The sequence below is a fragment of the Eumetopias jubatus genome, unplaced genomic scaffold (assembly GCF_037043125.1).
Source record: "Eumetopias jubatus isolate StellerSeaLion01/CBP00866 unplaced genomic scaffold, mEumJub1_p1.0 scaffold_4, whole genome shotgun sequence".
NCBI classification, from domain to species: Eukaryota; Metazoa; Chordata; class Mammalia; order Carnivora; family Otariidae; genus Eumetopias; species Eumetopias jubatus.
The window spans coordinates 99,997,599-100,024,780 of NW_028274810.1; the positions used below are offsets into that span (position 1 = coordinate 99,997,599).

Sequence of the window (27,182 nt, forward strand, 5' to 3'; positions counted from 1 at the left end):
AATCTTTAAAAAAAAATGCGTTTATACATTATGTCTTGAATACCAAGCAACTTGTTTAGTTTTAATTCATTTGTTTAAACATCAATATTTACATCATAATTTGAATGTGTACATTTTTTGCATTGGTGTGCTATGGGAAACTTGAAGGATCCGCTGGTACAGTGTGGGCAAATATTGGTTGAGCCCTCGCCGTGGGCATAGTAGCCTGGATACTAATGGGGATACAGACATGACTAGGACCTATTTCTGGCCTTTGAGTTCATAATCTCATGACTTCAATTTTTTTTAAGATTTTATTTATTTGACACACAGAGAGAGAGACAGCGAAAGAGGGAACACAAGCAGGGGGAGTGGGAGAGGGAGAAGCAGGCTTCCCGCCGAGCGGGGAGCCCGATGCGGGACTCGATTCCAGGACCCTGAGATCATAACCTGAGCCGAAGGCAGTCGCTTAACCAACTGAGCCACCCAAAAGTCCACCTAATTTTGATAAAATATTCCTCAGTTGTAACTAAAATAGTTATGAACTCAAAAAGAGTAATATGGACATTACAAAATGTAAACACAATAAAGTAAAAAAAAAAAATCTCCTATTCTTCTCGCATAAGGATGGGGAAGAAATGTGAGGGGAGCGGAAGAGGATGGGACTGAAAACAGGCCAAAGGAAAGGCTGGAAAAGCCAGGCAGGAGGGCTTCTAAAGTGTGGTTAGCGTAACACTATGTAACTGTTAAAAATGTTGAAAGTGAGGCCATTCTTAAAGACACGCGTCCCTTTAAAAGGGAAGTGGGTGTTCAAAGCAATTCATATTTTGCCCAAGAAGGGCTGTTTCTCCCTGTATTCTCTCCAGTCAGAGCCATCTAGCAGATAAACATTTTAATCATGGACCCTTTCTCCTCCCCACCAAGATACATGATGTTTTAAGTTGAACGGACCCACGGAGGCCCATCCCTGAGCTTTCTGGGCTCCGTGGATCCCAGGTTAGACAGGCGTCCAATTCAAGAGTGGGCCTAGCAGCTTCAAAGGTAGCTGTGTTCCCAGTTCCACCGCGCAGGAAGACCACGCCTCGAAATGTTTTGCAACCTCGTCCGTTTCAGATTTTTAGGGGTCCTGGAGAAATCGGCCTCACCGAGGATTCCGCCCCGTCTGACCGCTCCCATTTTTAAACACAGACTCGTGTGTGGGAGAGGCCATTATTTTTACGGGATCTCTGTGCCTCTGGAGCAGCTAGGGACGGGCAGACTCGCTTCACCGCAGAACCAGCTCCATCCTTAATCCGCCCTCAGCTCCGCCCTCAGACCGCCCCTGCCCACCCTCCCCGCCCCCGCTCCCGCTCCACCCCTTCGTTCTGAGCGCGGCTCGGCCACTACCCACTGCCCTGTTTCCACCCGCCCATCTCGTGGCCCCGCCCCGGGATCCCTGGCCCCACCTTCTCCCGAGGAGCCCAATGAGCGTCCCCGCGCTCCCCCCAGTACCCTCCCCGTAGGCAGGAGGCCCCGCCCCATGGGCCGATTGAACCAATGGGCGTCCCACGGCCCCGCGGCCCCGCCTCACCCTCAGGTCCCTCCCCTGGCGCCCGGCCCTCCTTCCCCCCCAAGTCCCCCCACACACACCCCCGGGCCTTGCGGTGGCCGCGCCTCCGCCGCCCGCGCGGAGCCAGGTGCCGCCCCCTCCGCCGGTCCCTCCCCCGGCGGCCTGGCGCCTCCCTCCCTCCCCGCCGCGGTGACTCACGGAGCGGGAGGCGGAGGCTCTGGCGGCCGCTCCCGCTGCTACTGCTGCTGCCGCCGCCACCACAGCCGCCGCCGTCGCCGCCGCCACTGCTGCTGCTGCCGCCGCCGCCGCGGCTGCTCGGGCTGAGCGCGCCCCGGAACAGGCCCCCGCGCGCCGTGCGCGGACCCGCAGCCCCCGCCGGCCCGGCCGGGTCGGGCGGCCCAGGTAAGCGCCGAGGCCGGCCCCGCGCCCACAGCGCCGCGCCGGGGCTCGGGGGAGCCGCCGGCCCTTTGTCTCCCGGGGAGGGGCCGCGGAGGGCGCCCCTGACCCCTCTCGGACCCGCTGGCTGGCCCCCGGCGCGGCGCCCTGGTCTGGGCCCGGCCTCCTCGCCCCGCCTGGTCGCCGCCGCCTCCCGCCGCTCGCCGCCCCCGACCCCGCCGCAGACCACCCTCCAGCCGTCCTCACCTTCGCCCCGGGGTCGCCTCCACAGGTGTCCGAGCCACCCCCTCTGTGGTTCACCCCACCGCGTCGGCGCGGTTGTCACCGTCTGTCAGCACTCCAGGTCCCGTGCCCTCCTGACCGTCCCCTCACTTGCTCCCCACGCTCAGCATCCCGACCCTCTGTATAGAGCCCTTCCATATTTCCCCAAAATAAATGCTGCCAACGTCTGGCCGCTGGGCCGCCCTTCCTCTCTCTCGTGTGATTGAACTGTCGCTTCCCCATTCCACCTCTCCTGGTGAGTGTTCCTGGATGGTGCACATTGCAGGCACATGTTTCACCTGTATGGCGGGTGTGCATTCGTGAGCCTGCAAAATGAACCACTGGGAGCCCCAAACTGCACTTGTCATCTCCTTTTCATCACCCCCACCCAACCACCTTCCTCATTCTTGAACCTGGTAACCGAGGCACATAGATTGGTCTGGACACCCAACCTCTGTTAGGCCCCCCATGCCTCCCTCTCTCTTGTGTGCTGAACTTGTCTGAGCAGTACCTGCTGTCAGGTTAGCCCCTGGGAAGGCGGAGGAGGCTTGCCTTGGCAGCAAATCAAGAGTTTTATGAATAATGAGATGTGTGGCTTGCAGCACCTCCTATCTGAGAATCTAAGTATGCTGTAGCTGTTAATTATTTTGTCTCCTGTCACTCAAAGAACTTAGGGAAGTGTGCCTGGCTGGCTGCTGGGTAAATTGAGGCACGGGGTGTGTCAGTATTGGACCTGCAGGCAAGTCAGAGTTTGTTCTGAGATTTTCTTCCCAAGTGCCTTGGCTCTTAGCTCCCTGCTGCAACAACTGGGTTTTTGTTCCTGGTTTTGGGTAAACTGAGGCACGAGGTGTGTCAGTACGGGACCTGGAGGGAAGTCAAGAGTTTGTCCTGAGGTTTTGTTCCCAAGTGCCTTGGATCTTAGCTCCCTTCTGCAACTACTGGGTTTTTGTTCCTGGTTTTGGGTAAACTGAGGCACAGGGTGTGTCAGTATGGGACCTGGAGGGAAGTCAGAGTTTGTCCTGAGGTTTTGTTCCCAAGTGCCTTGGATCTTAGGTCCCTTCTGCGACTACTGGGCTCTTGTTCCTGGCTCTAGACCCTAAGTGATACTCATCTTTTGGGCCATTAAAAAATGTCCAGAGATACCAGTTTCCTCTGATTTAAAGTAGGACTTTGAATCATAAAAAAGGTGCTAGCTGTTAAATGTCAGTGTGTCATTCATGGTTTTCTGGTGGAGTTAGTGGGCCTTGTAAATACAAGTTGCCTCTATAAGTTGGAGACTCATCCATAAGTGGTGAGTGCTCACTATGTGACATGCACCATACTGAGCACTGGGGCTCCAGGGGTGAAAACAGACCCAGCCCCTGCCCTCCCGAAGCGGACACTCTAAAGAGGAGGGAGTAAACAAATAAGCAGACAAAGTAATTTTAGTGGCGTTAAGTGCTATGAAGAACCAGTTTGGATCGTATTCCAAGTGCAGTTAGAAGCTGTTAGAGGATTTTAAGCAGAGGTGATAAGATCTAAGCTTTCAAGGATCCGTTCTGGCTGTTGTATAGAGACTGGATTGTAAGGCGCAAAGGTAGAAGCAGGGATACCAGTTGGGAGATAGACGAGTGCAGCTTCTGGGCAAGAAATGGTGGTGGCCTGGGGGACCAGGCTGGTGGTACTAAAAGTGAAGTGAAAAGCAAAACTTCAGGAAACACCGACTCAGATTTATACGTCTAGCAGATAATTTCTATATCATACTCAGGTTTAGTTCAGCTAACCTTGCTCAACCCCATATTGTGAGCCAGGTACTGTGCTAGACTCTAGGGATATAGACAAGAACAAGGTGAATAGGGAGTGGGCCCCACGTTATAACAATGTGCTCACGGAAGGGTCACCCCCTCCTTGATGATGGAAGAGGTTTTGTGGGTTTAAAAACCAGTTAAAGGTGGAGGAGCGCAGAACACACTGGGCTTCGTTCCCATATCTGGCTGCATTATTGGAATGAGAGTATTTTTATTGCCCTGCCGATGCTGTTAAGATGTTGCTCAAAGAAATTGGGACTGTTCTCATGGTAGATGAGACGACCAGTCAGTGGCCATGCACTTGAACTATTAACCAGAATAAAACTTGATCTCTGTGCTACTCCCAAACTGTGCTATCAGAACATGTGAGAGGCAGAGGACCTTGGGGGTTGTGTAGGCCAGCCCCCTCTTTTCTGGCTGGGGACCTGTGGCCCCTAGAGGCTACGTAACTCCTGAAATCCCATAGCAGTTTGTACATTTTTTAGTGGCACCTGCCAATTTCGACCTCTGTTTCAGCTTCAAGTGTACCTGCATGACTCTCGGCTTTCTGAGGCTAGGATCTCTGGTGGATTCATCTTTGCATCGCTCCCAACGTCAAGCTCAGTGTCCTGCACAAAAAATAAACTCATCAAATATTAGTTGACTTGTCTGGGTGTCTCAGCACCTAGAACTAGAAGCCAGGAATCCTGGCCCCGTCCCTGTCTTGTCATCAGACCACACCTCCCTGCAGATCCCTCCTCATGCAGGGTGCAGTACAGTGGTAAAGCCAGCCGTCTCCACCTCACTGAGCTCACAGAACAGGGCAGCCCCTCCTCAATGGATCTGCTCTCTCTGCAGCCCTGCCTACAGAGAACAGCTGTGGGCGCCGCTGACCGAGTCCTTATTCAACACTCAGCAAAGCGGAAGTGTAGCTCTGAATCAGAGCATGGACTTTGTGCCAGGACTATCTGGGTTTGGATCTTGGTTTCTGCCATTATAAGCTACGTGACCTTCAGCAAGTAACTTAACCTCCCTGTGCCTCAGTTTCCCCATCTGTAAAATACTAATCCTTCAGGGAGTGGTTGGGAGGCTTAAATTAGGTCATACCCATCAGATGCTTAGAACAGCACCAAACACTTAGTATGTGGTTGGTTGAAGTAGTGGTTATCATTCCACTGTTATTTATCTGTTTCTTATTTGCCACCAGAAGCTCTTTGAGGGCAGAGATTTTGTCTTTTTTTTTTTTTTTTTTTTGGTCTACTGTTGTAGTCCAGTGTCTAAACTTTGTAGGCGCTCAGTAAATATTTGTTAAATTGAATGACGTACTGAACACCTACTTTATGCCAGACCCCGTGGTAGGTGCTGGGGATATATAGCCAAGAACAAGGTCACCAGGATCCGTGGTCTAATGTAGATTATACTCTGGTGGGAGAGACAAACAGTACATAGGTAAACAAAGTAATGCAGGGTGGTGAAAAGAGATATGGGGAGAATAAAGCAGGGCACTAAGACGGAGATGACTGGGATGGGGGTTGGGATCAGAACTCTAGCTCTCTCTCAGAGGGCGACTTTGAACGGGGACCCGGCTGATGGGCACAGAGGACAGCCGGAGCCCTAAGTCCGGTGGGGCTGGAGTGTGGTGACCGAGGAGATGACGGGCTGGATCTGTGGCCGTGGTGAGGAATTTGGATCTTACTCATCAATTCTGAACAGTGGGAACTCACTGCCTGGGAACTTTTCCTTGAGGGTCCATGCTAGGAGAAAGAGCAGGATGCTAGGAAGAGCAGTGAGTGGCTTCTCCTTGTCCTGGGAAAGCTTCTGGAGGCCAGCAGGCCAGCAGTGTTGACTTTATTCCCATCAGGTTCCTCTTTTCTCTGGCCTAGGTGCCCAGGAGATACAGGAGCCATCAGCTAGGCTAACAAAGGCCCAGGTGTGTGTGCGTGTGTGTGTGTGTTTATGTCCTGCAGATTCCTTTGAGCCTTCTTCCTCATACCTCCCCCCTGCCCCGCCAAGAATGAGGATAATCAGTTTCTTGAGTTGAACGAATGAACATTGCCTGTTCTTAGCATCTTGCCTTATACTGTGGCGTGTCGTATGTTCTCTGCTCTTCTCTGTATGAGTTAAAGCTTCTTTTTTTTTTTTAAATTAAATACCTCTCCCACCTTTTTTTTTTTTTAAGATTTTATTTATTTAGAGAGAGAGCACAAGCAGGGGTAGCAGCACGCAGAGGGAGAGGGAGAAGCAGGGTCTCCGATGAGCAGGGAGCCCGATACAGGGCTTGATCCCAGGACCCCGAGATTGTGACCTGAGCCAAAGGCAGATGCCTAAACTGACTGAGCCACCCAGGCGCCCCGAGTTAAAGCTTCTTATCTTGGCAGTGACACTGAAATAACGGAGTTTTGCTGTTGGTCTTCATGTGTGCATCAGGGATGTCCACACACATGTATGTCACAGCATCTTTGTTGAGATTGACTGGGTAGCTGTCTCCCTCCAGCCCACCACCACTTCTCTTCCAGGCCCCTGTTCAGTATCACCTGGCCCTCTATAGAGAGTCTGGCCACACCTGTCACCCATGAACACTTCCTGTTTGAGCAGGAACACAGTGGTACCTAGAAGGCATTGGCTGTCTTGTCTTTGGTCTGGGCTGAGAGCAGTTGGGAAGCTCAGCAGAGCACTCAGAGAAATGGCATTTAGAACCCAGGGGTTCGGTTGGCCAGGAATCCAGAGTTGGCCTCGTTAGATGGGGTGCTGTTGGCCGGCTTCTCATTCAGGCATCCCCCTTGTCACTTGGTGTTCATGATGCCACTTGCTCTGCTAACCTTGAGGGGCCAACACAAGTCAGTGGGAATCTAAACTTGGTGTTGGCAAGTCACTTTCAGGCTCCTGGGACATTTCATTGGCAGATTCCAAAATGCCTGTTAGTCATATGTCATCTGCAGCCTTGTAAAAACTAAGCCCAGGGTGGGTGCAACCCTTTTTTCAAGTAATTTTTTTTTCAATGAGAGTGATGTGTGCTCATTGAGAAAATGAATGAAAATGGCATTTTATATACATTGTCTCATTTAATTCTCACCCTGGTTTTGGAGATCGCACCATTAGTTCCATTTTACATATTCAGACGCTGAGGCCCGCAAAGGTTAAGTAATTTGTTAGAGATCAAGCTAGTCAGGAACAGAGTCAGGATTCAAACCCAGGCAGTATGTCTCCTGGTCACGAGCTCAGAGCCCCATGTTAGATACTGCTTCTCGGCAGAAACAGTAGAGAAGAGAAAAATCTCTTAAGCCCAGCGTGGGTGACACTGTTCGGGTGGCCAGAGTTAGCTGACTGGCTGCTGCAAAGGGTTTGAATCCTATACCCTTTCCCTGTCTCATCTGACCTTGGGCAAGCTAATTAACCTCCCTTTACCTTACTTTCCCCAACTGTAAATGGGGATAATGATACTTGTACCTTCAGAGCTCCCAGGGGCATTGTGATGTTTGAGCCAAAGTACTTTTGAACTTCTTTTATGAAAGGGCGCTGAGCACCAATTGCTGTTATAACTCGGGTATTAAAGACCCATTATGCCCTGATCCTCCATGAAGCCTTGTTAAAAGGGAAAGACAACAGTCCCCAGAGGGAGAGGTGTCCTTGCGTGGTGGACACAACTGGACCAAAGCATTGTTTTCCTCCTTCCGAAGTTTCGTAAGGATTGAGGATCATGACTGTTTCTCCATTTTTCCTGGTTGTGTTGTAGTGTACAAGCTTCTGTAAGCAGGTCTGCATGCCTCCTAACATGATTGAGGACTACTGATGGCAAGGCAGAGAAAGGAGATAAAGGGCTTGGTTTCTAATCCTGGCTATGATATCTTTATAAGATAAGCCAAGAACACAGAGATACCAAGAAGTGACGGCCTTCTTCCATTCGTCCTTCTTCCTACCCCCCTTCCTTCTAATGATTCACTGATTCAATTAATAAATATTTACAGAACTTTTATTATGATCTGGGCTCCATGGTAGGCACTGGGAATATTGTGATGAGCAGAGTAAAAATAGTTCTTCCCCATGCAAAGCTTATAGTCTAGGCCAAGAGTCTTATTATCTAGATGGAGTCATGTGAATAAAGAAAGAATGTGTTGGTGAATGTTTTGAACTCTCAGGGAAGAGTGAGGATATAATTTCCAGGTGTACACGTTGGCTCCCCTGGGTACCTGCCCTAGGTGGGCCTTAAGGTGGAGGACTGTGTTTGGCTTCCCAGAAGAGCAAGGGGAGAGTTAATAGATTAGAGCCCTTTTATGTCATGCTTAACAAAAGCTGCACTTGGTGTGGACAATAAGAACTCATTTCCAGGGCGCCTGGGTGGCTCAGTTGGTTAAGCGACTGCCTTCGGCTCAGGTCATGATCCTGGGGTCCCGGGATCGAGTCCCACATCGGGCTCCCTGCTCAGCAGGGAGTCTGCTTCTCCCTCTGACCCTCTTCCCTCTCGTGCTTTCTATCTCTCATTCTCTCTCTCTCTCTCAAATAAATAAATAAAATCTTTTAAAAAAAAAAAAAGAACTCATTTCCACTGAAAGCCTCAACCCTTTGTTACTTGAGTTCAAGTCAGGAAGGAATGATCATAGGCTCTTCCCAATTTTTTGTTGTTGTTGTTGAATTTATGCCACCAGTCTGGTGCCTTTCTTTATGCCTTGTCTCTCCTGCCTGTCAGGTCTCCCTCTGCCAACTCTGGAAAGCAGGTATATGGCAGTGGGCGGGCTGTGGGGCTAGCGGCTTGGTGCTCTCCGGTAGGCCCACGGGGTTCCCGAGGGAACTGGTGCCTATCGACACCTGTGTGGGGTCAATTTATACACAGTGGGGTGGGAGGATTATTTCTTCCCCAAGTCTTCCCAGCATCAGGCCTCAGGATCCCTTCAAAGAGTGAGGTCAGGGAGGCCCAGCAGGTCATGGGAAAGCACACAGCGTTCTTCCTCTGTCCCTCCAGTAGGGCAGGGGTGGAGAGGGCAAAGGGCTGGCAGAGGCATCTGCCCATATTCAGAGTGAGAGGAAGACCCAGCACAGCATACTCCTGGGTGATGTTACTTTCACCCGGCCCCTGACATGTCACTGCCTTCCTGGGGCTAGTCAGCTGCCCCTTCTGCCTGGGGGCTCATCACCATTTGCTGCCAGATCAGGAGGAAATGGCCAGCCCAGCAAGAAGGCCAGGTCACTCAGTGTCCCTGGACTTCTTTAAGTGTGGCTGGAGCCCACAGTGACGCTGGTTCAGCCGGGAGAATGTGACCCACTTCCATGTCCTCTCCCACGTGGAGAGCTGGGTGGGAGGCTTTTGGAGACCAGCTCCAGTTAAGGTTTTTTGCAGACCCGAGTATCTCCTGAGTATCCTATGCCACCCACATGTTTCCTGCTGCTGGAATCCTGTGGTCCGTGCCCCTGAGCTGAACAACAGCTCCAAGACAGATGAAGTTACCGCCTCATCATCCCGCAGTCCTGGATTCTGCAAGCGAGGCTTCCTGTGGGAATCAGGATCCCTGTGGGTTCAAACACCTTTCCTGATGTGGGCCCCACCCTTGTTCTTCCTGCTAAATCACCAGGCAAACCAGAGGCCCGGTTTCTAAGGACATGGGTTAGCCTTGACAGCCCCCCTACCCAGACCAAGGCTCACAGGCCCCCACAGGCAGGCAGCCCTGGCTTCCCACAGACCCCTTCTGACCCTCGCCTCTCACAGAATGTTCTTCTGCTGCAGGAATATGAACTGAAACGTGTTTCGGACCTTCCAGGTTTCTTCTATTCTCTTCAGGTAGAGAACATTTGGATGATTTTCTCTTTGTGATTTTGTTTCTTCTGTGGGGATGGGGGGGGGGTGGAAGAAGGCTGATTTATAGCCATGAAGATGTGAAAACTACCAAGATGATTTGGGGGTTTTAAGCAGGTAAAAGTGGTAGTTCTGAGCCCCGGAATGATCCAATCGTATTTACAAAGGTGGGAGCAAAAGGTGGTAGGGCAACTGCCAAGGTCAGCTCGGGTAAGCCATGATCTCAGACCATGTGCTCAGCTTCCCGACTGAGACAGAAACTGTGTCATCTCCCCCTCACCCCTGCCCCCCACCCATGTCTGTCCCCACTGTTGCCACTGCCTGGTGGCTTCTCAAGGCACACGGCGTTCCTCTGGCCGATCGCTGGAGTTGGAGGAAGATGGGGTGCCGGTGATTTTTAGGAGGACATGGTGGGGCCTACAAGCCCGCAGGTTGGCTGTGGGGGCGTCTCTCCAGGGCCCTGGCTCTGCTTTCCTGCACAGAGCAGCCTTCTGGAGCTTACGGGAGAGTGGAGTTGGCCAGGACAAGTACAGAGTCCTTCTGCACCCCCCAGGGTGAAGCTGCAGCTCTGCCCGAGAGGCTGTGTGCCCCGTTTGCCGCAGCTGTTGGCTGCCCACGTTCTGTCTCGTAGGGAGAGAAGAGGTTTGTTAGGCCTGAGAGCCACAGACAGAGGAGCTTTAATGCCCCCCACTAAGCACTTCCTAGGCCGGCAGGACCACCCAGAGGAAGAGCTCTCTCTTATTCTTGTCTTCTGACCCCATCCCCCTTCCTTTAAAAAATAGCATTCATTTCTTTTGGCCTGGGTCATCGAGACATAGTATAGAATTCAAAAGGCTATATAGTCTTCCTTCCTGGCTTCCCAGCCCCAAAAGAGACCGCTGTCAGCCAGTGTCCTGTGTGTCTTAACCAGAGACATTCTACATGTGTGCACATGCTTCGTGCACAAGCGTGATCACACACACATGCTTGACATGCACTGTTTGTTTTCACACCTGTCATACACAGTGTTCTGCATCTTGTTTTTTTCACCTCACAATAAGTACTGGAACTCATTCTTTTTTTTTTTTATTAAAGATTTTATTCATTTATTTGAGAAAGAGAGAAGAGAGAATGAGAGACAGAGAGCACGAGAGGGAAGAGGGAGAAGCAGACTCCCTGCTGAACAGGGAGCCCAATGCGGGACTCGATCCTGGGACTCCAGGATCATGACCTGAGCCGAAGGCAGTGGCTTAACCAACTGAGCCACCCAGGCGCCCTGGAACTCATTCTATACCAACACCGTCATCATTGTCATCATTCAGTTCATACCTCTTGAACACTTCTTGTGTGCTGGGTATTGCTTTCTTTTCTTTTCTTTTTTTTTTTTTTTAATAGACTCCATGCCCTGTGTGGGGCTTGAACTCGTGACCCTGAGATCAGATGCCCCATGTGTGCTGGGTATTGTTAAAAGTGCTTTACTTATATTACTCATTTACTCACAAAAATCCTTTGAACTAAATACTGTTACTGTCTGCAATTTGCAGATGAGTAAACTGAGGCATGGAGAAGTTAAGTTATATCTAAGGTCATTTAGAACTCTTACTCATTTTCATGGTTCTATGGCATTCTTTGATTGGTTGTATTTTATTTTATTTTTTTTAAAGATTTTTTATTTATTTGACAAAGAGAGAGCACAAGCGGTGGGGGGCAGGAGAGGGAGAAGCAGGCTCCCCACTGAACAGGGAGCCCGATGTGGGGCTCAATCCCAGGACTCTGGGATCATGACCTGAGCCGAAGGCAGACGCTTAACGACTGAGCCACCCAGGTGCCCTGATTGGTTGTATTTTAATTTCTTAAAACCGGTCCCCCATTGGTGAACTTTTAAGTTTTCTGTCTTTTGTTACTATTTTTTTTTTTATTTTTTTTTAAGATTTTATTTATTTATTTGACACACAGAGAGAGCGAGAGAGAGAGAGAGCGAGAGAGAGAGAGGGAGAGCACAAGCAGGGGGAGCGGCAGGCAGAGGGAGAAGCAGGCTTCCTGCATGAGCAGGGAGCCCGATGTGGGGCTCGATCCCAGGACCCTGGGATCATGGCCTGAGCTGAAGGCAGCGGTTTAACCAACTGAGCCACCCAGGTGCCCCTTTTGTTACTATTAACAAGGAATATTCTTATACACATTTTTGTGCACTTAAGGGTATCTATAGGATAAATTCTAGCTGAATTGCTAGAGCAAAGGGTGCATCTGTTTAGATTTGCAGTATTGTCAACTCATTCTCATGGAGATGGTAACATTTTATATGCCCATTAAAACTGTATATGCCCATTAAAACTGTACACGAATACCTATTTCCCCCAACCCTTGGCAGAAGTTGTCAGACTTTTTTTTTTTAAGATTTTATTTATTTATTTGACAGAGAGAGTACAGGCAGGGGGAGCAGCAGGGAGAGAGAGAAGCAGGCTCTCGCAGGGAGCCCGATGCGGGACTCGATCCCAGGACCCCGGGATCATGACCTGAGCCGAAGGCAGATGCTTAACCAACTGAGCCACCCAGGCACCCCAGTTGTCAAACTGTTTAATTGTTGCTAATCTGATAGGTTAGAAATGGTATATCATTATCATTTTAATTTGCATTTTCCTTATGAAGAAATAAAGGAATTTTTCATTTCATAGCTTCAAGAGCCATTTATGAGCAATGTGTTACACTGTTTGCTCATTTCTTTCTTGAGCTGGCAGTCTTTTCTTATTGATCAACAGGTGTTCTTTATATATTAAGAAAGTTTGTCTTGGGGTGCCTGGGTGGCTCACTTGTTCAGCAGTTACCTTCGGCTCAGGTCATGATCCTGGGGTCCTGGGATCGAGCCCTCATCGGGCTCCCTGCTCAGTGGGGAGCCTGCTTCTCCCTCTCCCACTCCCCAGCTGTGGGCGCTGTCTCTGTCAAATAAATAAATAAAATCTAAAAAAAAAAAAGTTTGTCCTATGGCTGTGATATACATTACACATAGCTCAACAATTTGTCATTATTCTTTTGATTATATATTTCTTTCCATGAATAGAGTTTTGATTTTATGTGATCAGATTTTAAAATCTTTTATAATGTTCAGGTTTCATTTCATACTATTTTCTTTTTTTTTTAAGATTTTATTTATTTGAGAGAGAGAGACATAGCAAGAGAGGGAACACAAGCAGGGGGAGTGGGAGAGGGAGAAGCAGACCTCCTGCCGAGCAGGGAGCCCGATGTGGGGCTCGATTCCAGGACCCTGAGATCATGACCCGAGCCGAAGGCGGACGCTTAATGGCTAAGCCACCCAGGTGCCCCCATACTATTTTCTTGTCTCACTGTTTTCCTGCATTTTCATGCAATATAGCTACTCTCTATTTTAGATATTTAAAACTTTGTTCCACAGCCAATGAATCAAACCCAGCATCACCAGAGATGGGACGAACCAGGATTGGGTGCCTCCGGTGGGGTGTTGGCAACAGCTGTGATAGCTTCTTGCCAAACAGTTAGTCTTATTCTTAATTCTAGGGAACAGTTAGGCAAATCTAGGTTGTGGGATGTCCTAAAGACTACGTTCCTGGACTCTAAAAAATGTTCATGTCGTGATAGACAAAGAAAAGCTGGTGAACCATTCCAGGCTAAGGGAGGTGAAAGAGCATGGGGATTGAATGCACTTGAGATCCTCCATTGGATCCTGGATTGAAAACCAGTGATGGCCAGAGTGCCTGGCCTCTGGAGTCTGTGACTCTTGATCTCGTGGTCATGAGTTCAAGCTGCATGCTGGGTATCAGGATTACTTAAAAATAAAATCTTAAGGGGCGCCTGGGTGGCTCAGTTGTTAAGCGTCTGCCTTCGGCTCAGGTCATGATCCCAGGATCCTGGGATTGAGCCCCGCATCAGGCTCCCTGCTCAGCAGGAGGCCTGCTTCTCCCTCTCCCACTCCCCCCTGCTTGTGTTCCCTCTCTTGCTGTGTCTCTCTCTGTCAAATAAATAAATAAAATCTTTTAAAAATAAATAAATAAAATCTTAAAAAAAATTAAAGAAAACCAGTGACGGTCACACAGCAGGGCTTGGAAACTGGGGCATGGGTGTGCATCACAGAATACTACTGGGTCAATATGAAATTCCTTGGGGGTGCAAATAGTGTCCTGATTCTATGTGGGAGGATGGCCTTAGGAGACAGCGGTGAGACATTTAGCAAAGTATTGTGACGTCTACAGCTTACTTTCAAATGGCTCAGGAAGAAAAGCAGGGTACACACCCCCATATGCCCACAACATGGAGAGACATGAGACGAATGTGGCAAAATGTTAGCGAGCGCTGACTCTAGGGGCAGGTATTGGGATGTTCCCTGTACCAGTCTTTCAGCTTTTCCATGGCTTTGACATTTGTCACAATAAAAAGATGAGGAGAAAAAAAAAACCCAACTTTGTTCCATCTGGAATCTATTTTGGTCTGGTTCTCTTGGCTTTGCCTGGCGCACCTGGGTTACCGTCCTGGATTTCTGGCTTCTTTCCCCTTCTCTTACAGCGTGCACAGTGGTCTATTTCCCTTTCTCTTAGGAACCTCTTTTTTTGGGGCGCCTGGGTGGCACAGTTGTTGAGCGTCTGCCTTTGGCTCAGGTCACCGGGGTCCTGGGATCGAGCCCCGCATCAGGCTCCTTGCTCGGCGGGAAACCTGCTTCTCCCTCTCCCACTCCCCCTGCTTGTCGTTCCTGCTCTTGCTCTCTCTCTATCAAATAAATAAACAAAATCTTAAAAAAAAAAAAAAAGGAACCTCTTTTTTGGGTGGGTTATTCTTTTTTTGGAGTTGGAAATTTTTATGACCTCATATCTTTCTGGTAGACTTACGTGCTTTTCTAGAAGCAGGTAAGAACCGGTGCGCATTGGTGCTGGTATTCTTGTTTTGTTCCTATATTGCATTATGTGCTCCAAGTAAATTTGCAAGGAAGTTTAGGTCTCTGAGACCAAAAGCCTCAGGCGGTGAGAATACCCTCAAACTAGTATGTAGTGTCATTAACCTCTCTCTCTGCGAACCTTGATAGAAGCTTTTTCTTCTCAACTGAGAGTTTTTGCAAGAGGTCAGGCTCCACTTGCGTTATGTGGATATGGTAAAAGACTCCTGCGTCTCATTTTATGAAACGTGATGGTCTTGGGTGGGTAGCTGGCCTGTAAAACCAGGAGCCTTTTTGCCAGGGGAGTGGTAACAAGCCAGTTTTGCTGGGAGCTTCTGCTCCCCGTCGGTGGCTTGGTGACTAATGGTTTCGTGGCTTTGGGAATGAAGGATGTCATTACAAACGGATGATGGGGATTTGGCTGCTGAACTGGATTATCTGGGTGTGCCTGGTCTGGGTGTTTATGCCTACACCCATTGGGAATGGGGACAGTTTCTTTCTCAGCCCCCGCTCGGGCCCCAGCAGCCTCCAGTCCATTTCGGTCCACTGTTCTGAGCTTCTCTGGTGGTCGTGGCCCCGAGCAGACCCTCTAGGTGACCCTCTAGGTGACCGTGGCTGGATTCCTGCTGTGTTAGGTGCTGTGTTTTCCCTGACCGTCCCTCACCTCTCCAGGCGCCACCACATTTGTCCTCAGGCTAGAGCTTTGTGGCCCCCATCGGGGAGTCCTCATCTCCATGTTACTCCCCTTCCCCCACCTATCTCAAGCTAATGGAATAAACGCATATGGATTCTGGAGTTGTCTTTGTTTGAAACATTTTTGTTTTTGATTATCAGCTTGTTAAACATTTAGAAACTGAGTCTTCACAGCTTCTTAGGGGGAGGTTTCCTCCTTCCTCAGATTATTTTTTTGTTCAGAGGTAGCTGGAGGGCAAGGAGAGGGGAGGCTACTGCTTGTGTCATAGAGCAGAAGCAGTTATCCAAACAAACTGGGTGGCTAATGGGCCGTGTGGGTAGAATGGATCCTTGCAATTTGTAGCAATGGTATGCGTATGGTTTTGAGGTAAACAAACATACCTATGTTTTATGCAAATTAACGCACGCCTATATGTTGAAAGCTTACAGGAGAGAGGAGGCGGTAATCCTAAAACTTCTTCTTCTTTTTTTTTTTAAGATTTTTTAAAATTTTATTTATTTGAGAGAGAGAGCGAAAGAGAGAGCAAGCACACAGAGGGAGGGGAGGGGGAAACAGGCTCCCCGCCGAGCAGGGAGTCCCATGCAGGGCTTGATCCCAAGACCCTGGGATCATGACCTGAGCTGAAGGCAGATGCTCCACCGACCGAGCCACCCAGGTGCCCCCTAAAACTTATTTTCTTAAGGGTCTATATGAAGAATTTTCACCCAGGAGGCCACGCCTCGAGCCTCCCGGCCAGATCCCAAGGACGGTCATCCCCAGAGCTGAGCGGTAAGGACCTGCGGGCTCTGGAGGCCAGGAAGCGGCCAGCCTGCTGCCTCTGGGGGAACTGAGCCCTCTCCCCAGCAGGCGACCCCATTGATTTAATGACCTAATTCTCACAACAGGAAGTTGGAGGCCTTCCTGGCCCTGGGATTCTGAGGGGATGCAGTGAACCCATTCAGGAAGCTTATTTACTTGAACCAATTATAAGAGAACTTTAATGGAGGGAAGGGATGGAGGGAGAGCTGAGGCAAAGGAAGAAGAGCTGGAGAGGCCAGTGCGGGGAGGGGCGGGGAGGGCTGGGCCGGTGCCATGCTTGGGCCTGCCATTACGAGGGTGGCATGAACGCGTCCATAGGCTTCTGAGTGAAGGGACCTCATGCAGCTCCTGAGAAATAAATAGCACTGAATAAATAGTCTTTCCCCTTCCTCTTAAAAAAAAAAATATTTTAAATTTCTCAATTTAATTAAAAATGTTAAATGGTGACCTGCAAGAATTGACATAGCTGTGGGCTGTGGGGTTGACAGGACTTCCATGGGTTGAGATTACCATTCTCGCCTCCTTCTCTGGAGGTGACACAGGTCTGTGAAACCTCCTGGCCAGGCTCCTTCCCACCAGGCCTGCAGTGGACTTCAGCTCTTTCCCTCAGAACACTGACCATTGATGCAAAGTGAGTTTTCCCTTGGTGGAGGGGAGCAGGGGCGTCAGCAAACTGGGGGGCATCTCAGATGTCAATCTAGTTTACAAGAGAGAAAAAGGGTCCTTCTGTCATCAACTTGCACGGGGTGGCTTCGGATGCTGCCAGGTGCTCAGCCTGTGGTGAGGGTCATCCAGCCTGATAGACCTCCTGCCCAGGGCGGGGGACAGAGTACGCTTGCACCCATTTGAGAGCAGGAGGTTCCAACCTCCATTCACTTATAAATAGACAGGAGTCTGCTCTGGAGTCTGCATTACCCACTCCTTGGAACCTGCCAGAGGCCGAGGGTCGTGAATCAGACTGAATCAGAGGAAGATCCGGAGCCGGGTTTTGTAGGCACACTGGTTCCTGACTTCAGGTCTCCGGCTCTGGCTTGGCCGGGTTTCAGGGCTCCAGCTGTTCTCTGGGAAGAAAAAAGAATATTTTAAAATTAGGTCAAAAGATGCTTTTTTCCTTCTGTCCTCATTCCCCTGTTGTGCTGAGAGAACACCACCACCACCTGTGTGTCCCTCGGTCAGAACCACAGCCTCGAAACTTAGCCCGGGATCAGGAGTGTCCCTGTGCAGCTGGGGAAACTTCCTCCGGCCCCTCCACATTCCCTTCCTGTTTGCATTGTTCTCAGCTGAACCGCCCTGAGACGCTGTCACAGCAGGCCTGCCAGGTACTCTTTCTTAGCTGTAAAAAGAGGGGTTTCACCCCAATCAGGACTTGAAGAGACAGCAATATCCGAGTAACTTCTTTTTATCAGTCAGGTCAAAATCATAGGAAAAAAATTTTTTTAAGCCGGAAGTGCTAAACAGATGCCTTATATCAATGCAACCACATCAACATTATATAGTCCAAACATACAGGCCCCTTCTAGTCCTCGATGTCTCAGATTCCCTGTGGGGACAGCATTGGGGCTGGGGGCTCCTTTGTGGTTCCCAGGTGACTCAGGTTCCCCGAATCTGTTCATTCACATAACAGAGCCCAAGATGTGACTGGCGGCACTGTTCCCTACCCCCCCTCCAGTGTATCAGCTCCCTCTATGAGTGAGAGAAGAATTAGATTTAATGAGATGTGTGGGTTCATTTTAATGTCTCTGAGAATAAGGCTGCCTGGGGCCTGCCCGCAGATAGCTTGCAGCTTGGAGGTGGGAGGAGATATGCAGACACCCCGGAGCAGGGGGGGATGTCAGGCGGTGTCTTGAGGCGGGAAATTTGGGCAGGTGTGAACCCAGGGCTCAGGGCAGCCCTGGGAAGGTGCTACAGAGCAGAGAACAGCAAGTAGGAAAGGGCATTCTAGGCCGAGGGGCCTGCAGCTGCTATAAGCCCCAGAGGTGTCGAAGGAGCCCCACGCAGCTGGTAACTCTGAGGTTACCAGAGGTAACTGAGGGATACCACGGGCATCCCAGGGCCCTCGGCAACATCCCTGGCCCCTGCCCACTAGCATCCTCCCCATTACAACGACCAGAAATGTCTCAGACATCGCCAGATGCCCCCGACTGAGCACCCCTGCCGCGCAGGGACGTGGTGGACAGCTGGTCCTACTACCTGCCCCTGCCCAAGGCGGGATGTGGGGCAGGTGCCCTTTCTTCTCGCCTCCTCTCCAGCATGCAGGTCCTGGGGAGCCCTCTCTGGGCAAGTCTGTGCCTGTCCTGCAGCCCTTTGTTGTTATTGTTTAAAGATTTATTATTTTGAGGAGAGAGTAGGGGAGGAGCAGAGGGAGAGGGAGAGGGAGAGAATCTCAGGCAGACTCCTCACTGAGCGAGAAGCCCGACACGGGGCTCCATCCCTGGACCCTGAGCCGAAATCAAATTGCCTCTTAACTGATTGAGCTGCCCCCCCCCCGCGCCCCCTAGAGCCCTTTGGTTTATGCTACGTGCCCTCGGGTGCCATGTGCCTGTGGGCCTTGCTCTGAGGGGGAGTCTTATCCTGGAGGCCCTCCCTCCCGATGCTTCCAGGCACCCCCTTCCCAGCCTAACCACGCTCTTCTGTGTGGCTGCCTTCCCCACGGTTGTCAGGACAGCCGGGCAGGGCAGCCGCGCTCTGCTTGCTGTTGGGTTGTTTTGAATCAGGTCCCATGAATTTGATTTTAATGCCACGAGAACCTTCACCCAAGGGCCTTCATCAGAGCGGTTCACGCCTGGAACAGGATGCGCCGGCCGCATTGCCATGAAGGGCAGGTTATAGCTCTGAGGTGGGAGGTGTTTGGCGGGGTGAAAAGTCCAAGAGTTTGGACTCACTCCTGTGCCCACGAACCTGCAGCTAGAGAGGAGCAGGGCTTATCTGTGTTCGGGCCTCAGAGCTGCTCCCCACTGCAGCAGGGCCTTCAGGTTGGACTACACACAGCTCCTCACATACACACACACACACCCACCCCAGAGCGAGGGCAGGCCCCTCCTACTGCCTTGCTTGACCATTTCCCAGTGGCTTTTCAATGTTTTCCCGACTTTTCATTTTGATTTCAGATCTGCAGAAAAGTTGAAATAGTAGTGAACTATGACCTTTACCTAGTGTCACCAGTGTTCACCTTTTGCCATAGTTGTTCACGCACCCTCTGTGCATGCTCACACACCCTTAGGCACACACACTTTCTTTTTCCCCCTGAACCACTTGGGAGTAAGTTGCAAGCATTGAGGTGTCTCACCCTTACGTACTCCAGCCCGAATCGCTTAAGGACCAGGGTGTTTTCCAGAGCACCCAGGATAAAATCACAGTCAACACACACAACATTGATACAATACCATTATCTAATCAATACTCCCTAGTAAACCTTCCCTAATTGCCCAATAACGGCCTTTATGACTCCTTCCCCCTCTGTCTCTCCCCGGATCCCATCAAGGACCATTCACTGTGTTCAATTGTTATGCTGTATTATCTTATTTTCTGACTGGCAGGTGTTTGGGGCTCTGGCCTTTTTTTTTTTTTTTTTTTTTCTCTGCAGTGGATTTTTATTTTAATTTCAGTTAAAATGGCTGACGCTTCTCAACTTCTGAGCCAGGAGGCGCTTGATAGGATGGAGGGAACTCATGCATTCAAATCCGGGCCCTGTCACTTTTTAACTCCTTGGCCTTGGGCAGGTTACTTAGCATCCCCGAGTCGCAGTTGTCTTATCTATCAAATGGGAATAATTCTTACCTTGCAGGCTTGTTGCAAGGACTAAAATTAAATGAGACAAATGTGATGAATGTGACTGACAGTGTGCCTGTCCCTTGGAGAATGCTCCAGCAACAGCAGTAATTATCATTGTTCTGCCACATAGCCTGGCTTCACAGAGCAGGAAGGAGCTTTGGATCAGGTTTGGGAACTTGGGTTGGGGACCTCAGGAGGAACTCCTTATCTCCAGCTCATCCCGGGAAGAATGATGCCGCGTCCTGCAGACTCCCTGACTCGCCAGAGCTGCCATTAGACCTGTTTTGCTCATGCTGGTGGAACATGGTTCGAGAATGCTGAGCCTGGCTCTGGATTGAGGAGGCTTCAGTGTGGAATTTATTAATTAAGGCAGTTGCTCATGAGGCCCCAGAGTCCAGGAGGTTGCAGCTTAATTACCGAGAGCAGAGCTTGTGGAAATTCTCTCCAGTGCCCTAGTTTTGATGTTGCTGAGGGTCTGAGCTGCCACCTGATACAGAGCCGCAGACCGGGCTCGGGCCCGCCTCCCTCTCCTTGGCCCTAAGTGCTTTCTATCCATTTACACATATCCCGGATAGCAGTGTTGCATAGTGGTTCAGAACTTGGACAATCTGAGTTTGAATCCTGCCTCAGTGCAGAGTAGGACGGACTGGCCGAGTGATCACTGGGTGATCTCTGCATCTCCATGTCCTCATTTGTTGAACCTTACAAAGATGTTTGCTCTGAAGCCTGAATGATTCATGTACCTGAAGAGGTGAGCATAGTACTTGGCCAATAGTTAGAATGTGTGTCAACTATTTCTTTAGAGGAGTTCTCAACCTGGGGTGATTTTGCCTCCCAGGGGACACAATGGCAATGTCTGGAGACATTTTTGGTTGTCACAACCAGGGAGGAGCTGCTCCTGGCACCTAGTGGATAGAGCCCAGGGTTGCTGCTAAATATCCTACGACGCCCAGGACTGTCCTCACAACAAAGAATTCTAAATTCTCCATTGTGCCAAGGTTGGGAAACTCTGCTTTAAAGCACCCCCAGTGATTCAGGGCGGTATGTGGAACATGGAGGTGGGGTCCTGCCCTCCCCCCGACCCCATAACTCTTCACCCTTATCATTCCTTTGAGCCAGTTGGGGGCCGATGGGTAAACTGGGAGGGAAAAGGGAGGAAAGGAAGCTGGGTATGTTAAGCCTTTGAATTCTTACTGTTTAGTCTTATTCCCACCACCCCCCCCATTCTATAACAAAAATATCACTTGCATTATCTATCATCACCTTGTGATCTTATCATTAGAGTAACTAGTGTTTATTGAGCGTTTGCTGTGTGCCATGTACTACGCCTAGTGCTCTCTCTCTGTTGTCTCATTTTCACAGCCCTGATAGGCAGGTGCCATAATCATCCCCATTCTACAGATAAGGAAACTGAGCCTTATTGATGGGAAGGCTCTAAGCTGTCTGAAATTCAACCCCTGGTCCTTTTCCAAAACTGTTCCACCTGCATCTCTCCCATCTTGGTTGATAGGAGTGCTGCCTTCAGTTGCTCAGCCCCCAGGCCTGGCAGTCCCCACCCCACGTACCTGCCCCCACTGCGTGCCGCGCCCACTGGCCCTCCTGATGTCCCGTCCACTCCTTTTTCCTGGATTCCTACCATGCCCTCCCCCTGCTTCTGCTCTCAGCCCCCCACCTCCTCTCTGTGTCTGAGTCAGGGTGGACCTGCCAACACCCAAGTCAGGCCAGGCTATACCTCTGCTTGCTGCCCCTTCTTACAGGTCCAGGTCAGGGTTCCCAGAGGCCTCAGTGCCCTGGGCCCCTTGTCCCCGTGCATGTTCCCTTCCTATGGCTTTTCTTGCTCTTCCTCCAGCACACCCCACCCTGGGGGCCTCCGTCCAGCTCTGCTCTGGGCTCCCGCGGCTCACTCCGTCACCCCGTTCCAGGCTTGGCTCAGGAAGGCCCACCCGGCCACCCCACCTTCCTGATCCCCTCCCCCAGCTTGGCTTTTATCCTAGAGCTTGTTGGTCACCTTCTTCCATCCACGCTATATTATTTCCCATTGGTTGATTTTTATTTTGTTTTGTCTGCTCTCCCCTCTCACCAGAGTATGTAGGGATTTTTGACTTTTTTTGCTGATATATCCCAATACGTAGTAGGTGCTGAATACATTTGTTGATTGAATGACTTCCCCACGGCCACCTGGCTGGTAATGGGGTCACCAGGTTGCCACATCTTCACCTTCACGCATGTTGCTCCGTCCTCCCCATCCCATCCAGGGCAGCATCTCCCAGATCTGGCTGCTCACCACGTTTTGACTCTGTCTCCGGAGCACTTTGCAGATGTCCACTGTAGGAATGACTTTATCTGAAGGGGTTCTGCCCTACTTGCCAGCCCCCGTGGGCTTCTCCGTGGCCCATGGAGTCCAGCCCTAGCTCTTCAGCCTATCCCCAGGGCCCTTACCAGCAGGCCTCCCATGCTCCTGCCTGCAGCCACCCTGCCAGTCCATGCTCTTACCCACCTGCCAGCATGCCCCCACCCTCCCCTTCACCGTCCCTTCCCTGCCACCCCCCAGCCCAGGCCCTGGCTCCCTCCTGGTCCGGCGGGAACTTCCCCTCCAGCTCTGCCCCAGAGTCTTCTTCCCGCTGCCGCCACAGTGGTCTTGTGAAGCTCAGACCTTACCTGAGGACCCCCTTTTTCAGCGCCTCTCCTCACCCCTCTCTGAGACCCCTGGGGTCCAGGACCAGCTCACCTTGACACCTCTCACCCGACACCTTCTTCCTCCAGGTTTTCCAAAGACTAAATCTTCTCTGGATGCCTTCCCGCAGGGCTGGGTCAGGCTCCCAGCTGCGTGTCCTCAGGGCACCTTGCTCTTACCTTTGTGTCTGCACTTACCCCAATGTCTGTGGGTGCGCATACCTGGGTGTGACTCTCTGGGAGCCCCTCATCATAGGCAGACTACGGCTGTTTTGCTCAGCTGTCTATCTTCGGTGCCTAGCACAGGGCCTGGCATGTAATAGACGCTCAGTAATCGTTCAGAGAACATCCCTGTGCCTCCAGTGCCCCTCTTCTTCCTCTCTGCCAGCAAACTCCTATTCATCCTTCAAGACCTAGCTCCAGTTTCCTCTCCCCGGAGCTCCTCCTCTGTGTTCTCGCAGAGCTTCGCACATTCCTTATCCTGCCACTTACTCCCTTGGGCGCAGGCCCTGGCCTTTCCCTGCTGCTCCTGCCACTTACTCCCTTGGGCGCAGGCCCTGGCCTTTCCCTGCTGCTGTGGAGCTGCTCTGGGGGAGGGGGGAGGCACGGCGCGGTCCTCGCATCTGACACTCTGGTGGTGTTTGTGTCTTAGCCCGAGCTCCGTCTTTGGCTCGTCGTTGCTGTTTGTATTGTTTTCCGTTTGCTGTGTGTAGTGTGATTTCCTCAGCATCATGGTCGCTTCCTGGAAGGAGGTGTCACAGCCCCACCTTTGTATCTCCTGTTCCCTGAGCCTGACACAGGGCTGTGTACCCCAAGAAAGGTTTTAGTGAATCCTTCTTGAGTCTGTGTCACGTCTACTTCAGGTTCCAGGGCCCGTGGCAGCTTGAGAGGCACCTTGACATTCTTTTTCTCATTCTGGACCAGCTTTATAATTTGCGGGGCCCCATGCAGGGCCCCTTGTTCAAAAATGATGAAGCGTTTCAAGACTGTGATAGTAGAGCTCTAAACCAAGGATGGGGCCTTCTAGGCCTCAGCTCATGAAGCCTGCCCTGATCTCATTGTATCCAATGAGGGAAGACATGGTAGAGGTCATGATTTCCTTTTTACAGAGGGCAAAATGAAGGGCCCAAAGGGCAGTGACCAACCTCAGGGTGCACAGCTGATCGGCAACAAAGCAGAACTGAAAACGTTCCAGCCCCTGCAGCATGCTTACTGCCTTCCACTGGCTCAGGGGCCCCCAGGACTTTTGAGCCTCAGTTTTCTCTGTAAAATGGGGACATTGAGCTGATCATAAAATGCCAACTAGAACAGCTGGTCGCAAATCCCCGGACAGTCTCATCAGGAACTGTGGCCTTTGGATGCCTTCCCCTTAAAGTCACTAATGCAAAGCTACTCTCTGCTTCTTGGAAGGACCTCAGTCCTGTAGACAGTAGGAGGCTAATTGGCTCTTGTGGTAGTTGAAGAAATTAAAGCCCTCAGAAGTGGGAGAAGCCTGTCTCTTCTCATCTCATTTTGAAGGAATGTGGGGACTTGGGTGGAAGTTTCCCCAGGGAGCCTTGGTATTTTGGTGCTTTGATATCTAGAGGAATAAAAGAGCAATTAATTGCTAAAGATGCCTGTTCCCGTAGGGGTGGCTGTTCCCGCAGTCTGAAGGTGGAGAGAGTGTCCCCATAGGGGCAGTCTGAGGACAGAGGGAGTGGCGGGGGTGGGTGACAGTTCCTCCATCCGAGGGCCCTTGCTGCTTGAAGAGATACACAGACCAGAGCCCCGGAGGGTTCAAGCTTTTCAAATCTCACTCTCCGGGAAACACATTTTCTTTAGGGGGCCCCCTCACCGCGAGTGAGCATCTTTCTTTGCTGAAAGACAGTGGAAGAGGGGTTTCCCAGCTGTCCTTGGTCCCACATCTCCCGCAGGACAGGTTTCTCAAAGTGTCATCCTCAGACCTCTGTCCTCACAGCAGGGCTGAGAGTTGGGAGTCCGCCGGTTGGAACCGAGATCAGTGCACACAGTGGAGGAGGTGGCTGGCCTGGTGCAGTGGGCACCGCTCCCTGGTGCCCCCCACCTGCCTCCGCCTGTGCTCCTGCCAGAGTAACCTGCACGGGACCTCAACGATGAGGCTATGCAGCAGGGGCAAAAGAGAAGACAGTGTTCTTTGATCCCTGTAAGAGATGTGTTAGGGGCCGGGAGACATGCAGGCAGGCCGGTAGGTTGTAAATGACCTGCAGCTATGTTCTATGTGCATGGGGGGGGCGGTTAGTTTATGCTTACATGTCCAGCTACGGTTGTTCACTAGGCATAGGACAGACAGAAACACATGTCTGAGTGCAGAGCAGGTAGAGAACCGTGGTGCCCGTGCCTGGCTCAGGTTCTGTGTGGTGGGTAGGATGCCTTCTTGTGCAGGTGCAGGACTGCGCATCAGCTGCCTGGAGTGACTCACCTCTGGGGCTACATCTCTGAGGGCAGCTCTCAGCTGGACTTGGTGACTAACCTGAGGCAGGAGGGTGTGCGGTGACCTGCTTCAGCCAGAAGTGACAGGCGAGTGTAGCTGCAGTCAGCACCTGATCCCAGAGATGTTGGTGCAGGTTCCCCGGGCTGGCCAGACACACAAGTATTTCCGGATCGTGGCAGAGCCTGCTGCCAGGAGCTTCCCGCCAGTGTGGTGGGTCCATCAGCGTGGGGCGTGAGCTCCAGCTTCGACTCCGGCAGCCCCGCGGGCCCTCCCGGCTCCTCCCATGACCCGTGTTCTGTGTTTCCACAGGGCCCCACCTTCCTATTTCTCCCCGGCCACAGCCCGCCCATCACAGTTGAGCAGCTGTTTGCCTGAAGTTAATTTCCAGAGGCAGGTAAGGACCCCAGGGGAAGGACTTCTGGTGGCAGGCCATAGGGTAGTGCTGGGGAGCGGGTCTTGGGTCTGGGCTGCGGGGCTCGAGTGGAAGGGAGCTCCTCTCGCTTCCTTCTTCCACCAAGCCCGCTACTGCTCATTTCTCCTGCCGCTGTGGGCCCTTCTCGTCAGTGCCGTGGCGTGGCTCATTTCTTAAGGCTAAGATGTGTGTAGTCTCTGGATTAATATTTTGTGTCAGTTCTGTGAATCACAATTATATGATGTTGTTTTACATTGCATACATATAAATGTACCTTTTTTAATGTGAGCATTTAAAAGATATCACAACTTTTTAAAAAAATGGATAGAACAAAAGACAAGTGCTAGGACCCACGGAGCAGAGGTGGGTTGTGTGTGTCAAGGGTGCTCTGGCTGTCTGGCCCCGGCCTGAGGTGACTCACTGTTTTCCAAGCAGGTGTGAGACCACCCCGGGTATAAATGTAAATTCCAGTTTTATAAATGTGGGTATTCAAACAGCATGAGCTTCAAGTGTATAAATAAGAATGCGCGCAGGTGGCTGTGTTTGCATTCAGGGCCGCTTATGCCTGTCCAGAGGAGGCCGGCTTTCAAAGCTCTTTATCGGAATGGGCCTGATTGCTGCAGGGGACACTCGGTGGTCCAGCTCTGGGGTTCCTCCTGCGCCACGGTTCTTCTAAAGTGACAGCCACTGCTTCAAAGCTGGAGACCGAGTTCTGGGAGAGGCTAGATCCCTGCAGGGCAGGGCAGGAGCATGCTGTCTCACCTGTGGCCTCGGTGTCTCCCACGGAATGCAGTGTGGCCTCTTAGGCCATGGGCCACTTTGTCACTTTGGATCCCTCCTGGCGGTTGGGATCCCCGTCCCAGTGAACCTCCCTCCCACAGAGATGCGGGCTCAGAACCAACAGGAGCATGGGGGTGTGGTAGGGAGTACGTCTGTGTGTGCGCATGGAATGTACGTCCCTTGGTTTCCCCAGTTGCACTTGTCCCATTTGCAGATGTAAGTTTCTGGACTCCTCCCCACTTTTTGTATAACACGTGGCTATCTCCAGCAGCATCTGTAGCCATGGGCCCTGCCCTCACCATTCATTTGGGTAGTTGATGGTTTCCTGTTTCTGTTTTCATTTTCTGGCTCGTCTACATTTTTCCCTAGTTAGCTCCCACAGTGGTAGCAAGCAGAGGGCGCAGGTTTGTCTCTGACTTGGGCCGTTAACACTGAGGCATTTTCTCAGGACTTAGAATGGTAATGCCGCCACTGTAGATGACGGGATGCTTCCGGACCAGCTGGGAGACCATAACTGAGAAGCACTGTTACCTTTGCCTCTCATGGCTCAAGTCTGCACAACTACCGTGTCCAGATTAGTTGCAGTTTGGACTTAGGTGATTCAGACACATCTCACTGGAGCCCAGTTCTTCATCCCTACAGGGGAGAATACGGATTTTCCCAAAAGAAGTTAATCTGATACTTGTCAGAATGATGAGGAAAATTTAATAGCATGTTTGCTGGGATAGGCACCAAACCCAAACATGCTTTAATAGACTGGTAGCATATCAGCGACTGCAGTGTCTGTTGTTTGGGTTGGTCATGATTTACTCTCTTCAGTTATTAATTTTCTTCACATCGACCCCCTGATGCAGACTCTGTTTAGGACAGAACCATGTAAACCAGCCATGATGTCCTCTACTGGACAGCCACGTGCCCTCGTGGCTCCTACGTTCTGCCCCAGATCCAGCCCTGGGTGTTTCCCCTTGTCAGGCAGCAGGACAAAAGCGACTCGAA

The 27,182-nt window shown here is 51.1% G+C and overlaps 1 protein-coding gene across 2 annotated transcripts in view; it reads left to right on the forward strand.

The window, feature by feature from the left end:
- The first annotated feature begins 1,729 nt into the window (after positions 1 to 1,729).
- CTNNBIP1 (catenin beta interacting protein 1) overlaps positions 1,730 to 27,182 on the forward strand; it is a 50,725-nt gene continuing 25,272 nt past the window's right edge. Inside the window, exons 1-3 of one of the 2 annotated variants that reach the window (XM_028108165.2) lie at positions 1,730 to 1,930; positions 9,668 to 9,721; positions 25,304 to 25,388. The gene's annotated coding sequence lies outside the window, so the exon portion shown is untranslated. The remainder of the gene's footprint in view (positions 1,931 to 9,667; positions 9,722 to 25,303; positions 25,389 to 27,182) is intronic. The other variant, XM_028108164.2, reaches the window with a different exon arrangement.